Raw genomic sequence first — 6940 nt, forward strand, 5'->3', positions numbered from 1 at the left:
AGAAATCACAACGACCCCTTCCGTCCCAGCCGGACTGGATGAGAGTGTCTCACAATAGGGACGAAGATGGTGCTCCCCCCTGATTACCCGCCCTCTTTTCTCCTATCGATTTCACTGTACCATTGCATCTATTTGCTGGAGGTTCCTCTTGGACTGGACTGACCGTCCTTTGTTCTCCAGACCTCCTTTATTTCTTTTTATACAGTATGTTGATTTAATATTTTGCTGTTAATGTTCTATATTCAATGACAATAGATTCTTTGACTGCTGAGGGCCCTCCACGAAGCTTGTTGACCTGGTGACTGCTCCATGAACCCCAATGGTTAATTTCAGGCACTCTGTATGATAGTTCTTCAGATGCTCCACCCGTTACGTCTATCATTGTACACTTTGCCTTTATGTGTCTGGTCACACAATGACTGGTCATTTTCCGGTTTGGTCCTATGATATATAAACTAGTGATGAGCGGGTTCGGTTTCTTGGAAACCGAACCCCCCCGAACTTCACCCTTTTTATACGGGTTCGAGCCATACTCAGATTCTCCCGTATGGCTCGGTTAACTCAAGCGCGCCCGAACGTCATCATCCCGCAGTTGGATTCTCGCTAGATTCGGATTCTATATAAGCAGCCGCGCGTCGCCGCCATTTTCACTCATGCATTGGAAATGTTAGGGAGAGGACGTGGCTGGCGTCCTCTCCGTTATTGTTGAACTTGATTGTGCTTTATTGCTTAATTGTGGAGAGGACTGGGGAGCAGCTGTATAATATAGGAGGAGTACAGTGCAGAGTTTTGCTGATCAGTGACCACCAGTTTTATCTGTTCTCTGCCTAAAAAAAACGCTCCTTATCTGTGCTCAGTATGCTGCATATGTCTGTGCTCACACTGCTTAATTGTGTGGACTGGGGAGCAGCTGTATTATATAGCAGGAGTAGTAGAGGAGAAAGAAACAGAAAAAAGAGACCTTTGTTGGGAGCACTCCCACTTGGAAACAAATATGATTTGAGTAATAGGCAGTGATGTAAAAAATAAAGTAATTTAAAACGTAACCTTTAATTGTATTGTATTAAAATATAGGTACACCAGAAAATATGTTGTTTCACTAATAAGTGGCTATTCAATGTAAGCCACCTGGTAAAGCTAAATTGTGAAAATATTGATGAATAATACAAGGCATTATTTAGCAGGCCCAGAATGCTTGAATGTATAAATATATAAAGTAGGTGCTATGACCAAAGTAGTGCCATCAAAAAAACCTACAACACCTGGTATTCCTTAGTGGTCCACCACCTAAGTACTGACCAGGCCCAACACCGTATCGCTTCCAAGATCAGACGAGATTGGGCATGCGCGGTGTGGTATGGTAGTAGATTAGCATTGATATGGCAAATTCTACCGCTAATATATAGCTGGTAGAAGGTTATTGGTAAGCACCTCGTTACCAAATTGACCAAATGATCTCTAAAGAGACAATATATGTTTAACCATCATTGCACCAAAATGTATCCCAAATATGTAGGTATACGTAAGTTTAAATCATGTGGTCAATAATTTCTTGGCCAGCGGGGAATGCCTGTATGTTTCATTGTGTGCTATGCAGCACCTTTAAAAGTGGGTTTCTGCAATGGGTGAGGCAGGTATAGACCACTGTTATACTGATGACATGCCGCAATGTTTGTATATGATCCAAAGAGAAATCGTCTCTATTATTAATTGGATCTCCCTATTAAAGGGAAAAAAAGGTTATTGTGAAATTATGAACTCCAAAAGTTGCAAATAAAGCTCCTAATATGCCATAATATAAATTGTAGGACAAAGGGTGGACATAGAATGATATGGAAATTTTTCAGCTTGGAGAAAGAAAAAAGAGACAGACTTAGAAAGTAGGCGAGATGTATAGCAGTCTCAATTATCCATTTGGAGGCTAATTAGTACAATAGTGCCTAACATGGTATAAGTGCTGTCTTTGAAACAAAAAAGTTACCACAATAACTATTTTGCATGTATCCACAGTGTGTCTATAATATATCTGTCTAACATGTAACAGACAGATAGATAAAGCCAGAATGAACCCAAAAGGCACATAGAAAACGAACCCCCACAGAAAGAACATATGCTAGGTAAAATTTACAATGTATTTAGCTATGATATGCACAATAGCTTTCTACTCCTGTAAAAACCTGCATATAAATAGGCGCTGATGCAATGCTTTATGATAATTGGCATAGCATTTGCCAAAGAGACCGATGCACATTGATTATTGAATTTATATATGTGCAAGTTGATTTAACGGGAGACAGAATAGCAAATGGGACAAGAGAAATACTTATATGTTTGCCCGCTCGTGGTGCGCCGCTGGCCGCCGAGCTCCAGCGTCTGTGCGGCTTGTCTGATCTCCTCTCCTGCTGACGGGAGACAGAATAGCAAGTGGGACAAAAGAAATACCTAAGTGTTTGCCCACTCGTGGTGCGCTGCTGGCCGCCGAGCTCCAGCGTCTATGCGGCTTGTCTAATCTCCTCTCCTGCCGGTCTCCGGTCACATGAGCGCACTCATCGTGACCCTGTTCACCTCCCAACGTACGTTTCACTGATTAGCTTGTTCACGGGTAGTGTATATAGCAGGAGTACAGTGCAGAGTTTTGCTGACAGTGACCACCAGTATACTTTGTCTGCCTGAAAAACCCTCCATATCTGTGCTCAGTGTGCTACTTTATTGTGGGGACTGGGGACCACCAGTATAATATTATATAGGAGGAGTACAGTGCAGAGTTTTGCTGACCAGTGACCACCAGTATATAATATATAGCATTACGGTACAGTAGGCCACTGCTGTACCTACCTCTGTGTCGTCAAGTATACTATCCATCTAGTTTCTATACCTGTGGTGCATTTTAGTTGTGCAGTTTGCTGACACAGTGAACACCAGTATATATAGCAGTACGGTACGGAAGGCCACTGCTGTACCTACCTCTGTGTCGTTATTAAGTATACTATCCATCTGCATTCTATACCTGTGGTGCATTTTTGTTTTGCAGTTTGCTGACACAGTGACCACCAGTATACTATATATAGCAGTACAGTACGGAAGGCCAATGCTGTACCTACCTCTGTGTCGTCATTAAGTATACTATCCATCTACATTCTATACCTGTGGTGCATTTTAGTTTTGCAGTTTGCTGACACAGTGACCACCAGTATTTATAGCAGTACGGTATGGAAGGCCACTGCTGTACCTTCCTCTGTGTCGTCATTAAGTATACTATCCAGCTACATTCTATACCTGTGGTGCATTTTAGTTTTGCAGTTTGCTGACACAGTGACCACCAGTATATATAGCAGTACGGTACGGAAGGCCACTGCTCTACCTACCTCTGTGTCGTCAAGTATACTATCCATCCATACCTGTGGTGCATTTCAGTTGTGCGCAGTATATATAGTAGTAGGCCATTGCTATTGATACTGGCATATAATTCCACACATTAAAAAATGGAGAACAAAAATGTGGAGGTTAAAATAGGGAAAGATCAAGATCCACTTCCACCTCGTGCTGAAGCTGCTGCCACTAGTCATGGCCAAGATGATGAAATGCCATCAACGTCGTCTGCCAAGGCCGATGCCCAATGTCATAGTAGAGAGCATGTAAAATCCAAAAAACATAAGTTCAGTAAAATGACCCAAAAAACAAAATTGAAAGCGTCTGATGAGAAGCGTATTCTTGCCAATATGCCATTTTTACGACACGGAGTGGCAAGGAACAGCTGAGGCCCTGGCCTATGTTCATGGCTAGTGGTTAAGATTCACATGAGGATGGAAGCACTCATCCTCATGCTAGAAAAATGAAAAGACTTAAGCTGGCAAAAGCACAGCAAAGAACTGTGCGTTCTTCTAAATCACAAATCCCCAAGGAGAGTCCAATTGTGTCGGTTGCGATGCCTGACCTTCCCAACAACGGACGGGAAGAGGTGGCTCCTTCCACCATTTACACGCCCCCTGCAAGTGCTGGAAGGAGCACCCGCAGTCCAGTTCCTGATAGTCAAATTGAAGATGTCACTGTTGAAGTACACCAGGATGAGGATATGGGTGTTGCTGGCGCTGGGGAGGAAATTGACAAGAAGGATTCTGATGGTGAGGTGGTTTGTTTAAGTCAGGCACCCGGGGAGACACCTGTTGTCTGTGGGACGAATATGGCCATTGACATGCCTGGTCAAAATACAAAAAAAATCAGCTCTTCGGTGTGGAATTATTTCAACACAAATGCGGACAACAGGTGTCAAGCCGTGTGTTGCCTTTGTCAAGCTGTAATAAGTAGGGGTAAGGACGTTAACCAACTCGGAACATCCTCCCTTATACGTAACCTGCAGCGCATTCATCATAAGTCAGTGACAAGTTCAAAAACTTTGGATGACAGCGGAAGCAGTCCACTGACCACTAAATCCCTTCCTCTTGTAACCAAGCTCCTGCAAACCACACCACCAACTCCCTCAGTGTCAATTTCCTCCTTACCCAGGAAAGCCAATAGTCCTGCAGGCCATGTCACTGGCAAGTCTGACGAGTCCTCTACTGCCTGGGATTCTTCCGATGCATCCTTGAGTGTAACGCCTACTGCTGCTGGCGCTGCTGTTGTTGCTGCTGGGAGTCGATCGTCATCCCAGAGGGGAAGTCGGAAGACCACTTGTACTACTTCCAGTAAGCAATTGACTGTCCAACAGTCCTTTGTGAGGAAGATGAAATATCACAGCAGTCATCCTGCTGCAAAGCAGATAACTCAGGCCTTGGCAGCCTGGGCGGTGAGAAAAGTGGTTCCGGTATCCACCGTTAATTCAGAGGCAACTAGAGACTTGATTGAGGTACTGTGTCCCCGGTACCAAATACCATCTAGGTTCCATTTCTCTAGGCAGGCGATACCGAATATGTACACAGACCTCAGAAAAAGAGTCACCAGTGTCCTAAAAAATGCAGTTGTACCCAATGTCCACTTAACCACGGACATGTGGACAAGTGGAGCAGGGCAGACTCAAGACTATATGACTGTAAGAGCCCACTGGGTAGATGTATTGCCTCCCGCAGCAAGAACAGCAGCGGCGGCACCAGTAGAAGCATCTCGCAAATGCCAACTCGTTCCTAGGCAGGCTACGCTTTGTATCACCGCTTTCCAGAAGAGGCACACAGCTGAAAACCTCTTACATAAACTGAGGAAGATCATCGCAGAATGGCTTACCCCAATTGGACTCTCCTGGGGATTTGTGACATCGGACAACGCCAGCAATATTGTGCGTCCATTACATCTGGGAAAATTCCAGCACGTCCCATGTTTTGCACATACATTGAATTTGGTGGTGCAGAATTATTTAAAAAACGACAGGGGCGTGCAAGAGATGCTATTGGTGGCCCGAAGAATTGCGGGCCACTTTCGGCATTCAGCCACCGCGTACAGAAGACTGGAGCACCACCAAACAATCCTGAAACTGCCCTGCCATCATCTGAAGCAAGAGGTGGTAACGAGGTGGAATTCAACCTCTATATGCTTCAGAGGATGGAGGAGCAGCAAAAGGCCATTCAAGCCTATACATCTGCCTACGATATATGCAAAGGAGGGTTAATGCCCCTGACTCAAGCGCAGTGGAGAATGATTTCAACGTTGTGCAAGGTTCTACAACCCTTTGAACTTGCCACACGTGAAGTCAGTTCAGACAATGCCAGGTCATTCCCCTCATCAGGCTTTTGCAGAAGTAGCTGGAGACATTGAAGGAGGAGCTAAAACAGAGCGATTCCGCTAGGCATGTGGGACTTGTGGATGGAGCCCTTAATTCGCTTAACCAGGATTCATGGGTGGTCAATCTGTTGAAATCAGAGCACTACATTTTGGCCACCGTGCTCGATCCTAGATTTAAAACCTACATTTTATCTCTCTTTCCGGCAGACACAAGTCTGCAGAGGTTCAAAGACCTGCTGGTGAGAAAATTGTCAAGTCAAGCGGAATGTGATCCGTCAACAGCTCCTCCTTAACATTCTCCCGCAACTGGGGGTGCGAGGAAAAGGCTAAGAATTCCGAGCCCACCCGCTGGCGGTAAGGCAGGGCAGTCTGGAGCGAGTGCTGACATCTGGTCCTGACTAAAGGACCTGTCAACGATTACTGACATGTCGTCTACTGTCACTGCATATGATTCTCTCACCATTGAAAGAATGGTGGAGGATTATATGAGTGACCGCATCCAAGTAGGCACGTCAGACAGTCCGTACGTATACTGGCAGGAAAAAGAGGCAATTTGGAGGCCCTTGCACAAACTGGCTTAATTCTACCTAAGTTGCCCTCCCTCCAGTGTGTACTCCGAAAGTGTTTAGTGCAGCCGCTCACCTTGTCAGCAATCGGCGTACGAGGTTACTTCCAGAAAATGTGGAGAAGATGATGTTCATCAAAATGAATTATAATCAATTCCTCCGTGGAGACATTCACCAGCAATTGCCTCCAGAAAGTACACAGGGATCTGAGATGGTGGATTCCAGTGAGGACAAATTAATAATCTGTGAGGAGGGGGATGTACACAGTGAAAGGGGTGAGGAATCGGAGGATGAGGAGGAGGACGACATCTTGCCTCTGTAGAGCCAGTTTGTGCAAGGAGAGATTGATTGCTTCTTTTTTGGTGGGGGCCCAAACCAAAAAGTCATTTCAGTCACAGTCATGTGGCAGACCCTGTCGCTGAAATGATGGGTTCGTTAAAGTGTTCATGCCCTGTTTATACAACATAAGGGTGGGTGGGAGGGCCCAAGGACAATTCCATCTTGCACCTCTTTTTTCTTTCATTTTTCTTTGCATCATGTGCTGTTTGGGGACAATTTTTTTGAAGTGCCATCCTGTCTGACACTGCAGTGCCACTCCTAGATGGGCCAGGTGTTTGTGTCGGCCACTTGTGTCGCTTAGCTTAGTCACACAGCTACCTTGGTGC

At 45.1% G+C, this 6940-nt stretch overlaps 1 pseudogene; it reads right to left on the minus strand.

Moving 5' to 3' along the window:
• Positions 1-1250: 1250 nt before the first annotated feature.
• Positions 1251-1369, minus strand: LOC134943412 (5S ribosomal RNA; annotated as a pseudogene).
• Between the last annotated feature and the right edge of the window lie 5571 nt (positions 1370-6940).

The sequence above is a fragment of the Pseudophryne corroboree genome, chromosome 1 (genome assembly GCF_028390025.1).
Source record: "Pseudophryne corroboree isolate aPseCor3 chromosome 1, aPseCor3.hap2, whole genome shotgun sequence".
Taxonomy (NCBI): domain Eukaryota; kingdom Metazoa; phylum Chordata; class Amphibia; order Anura; family Myobatrachidae; genus Pseudophryne; species Pseudophryne corroboree.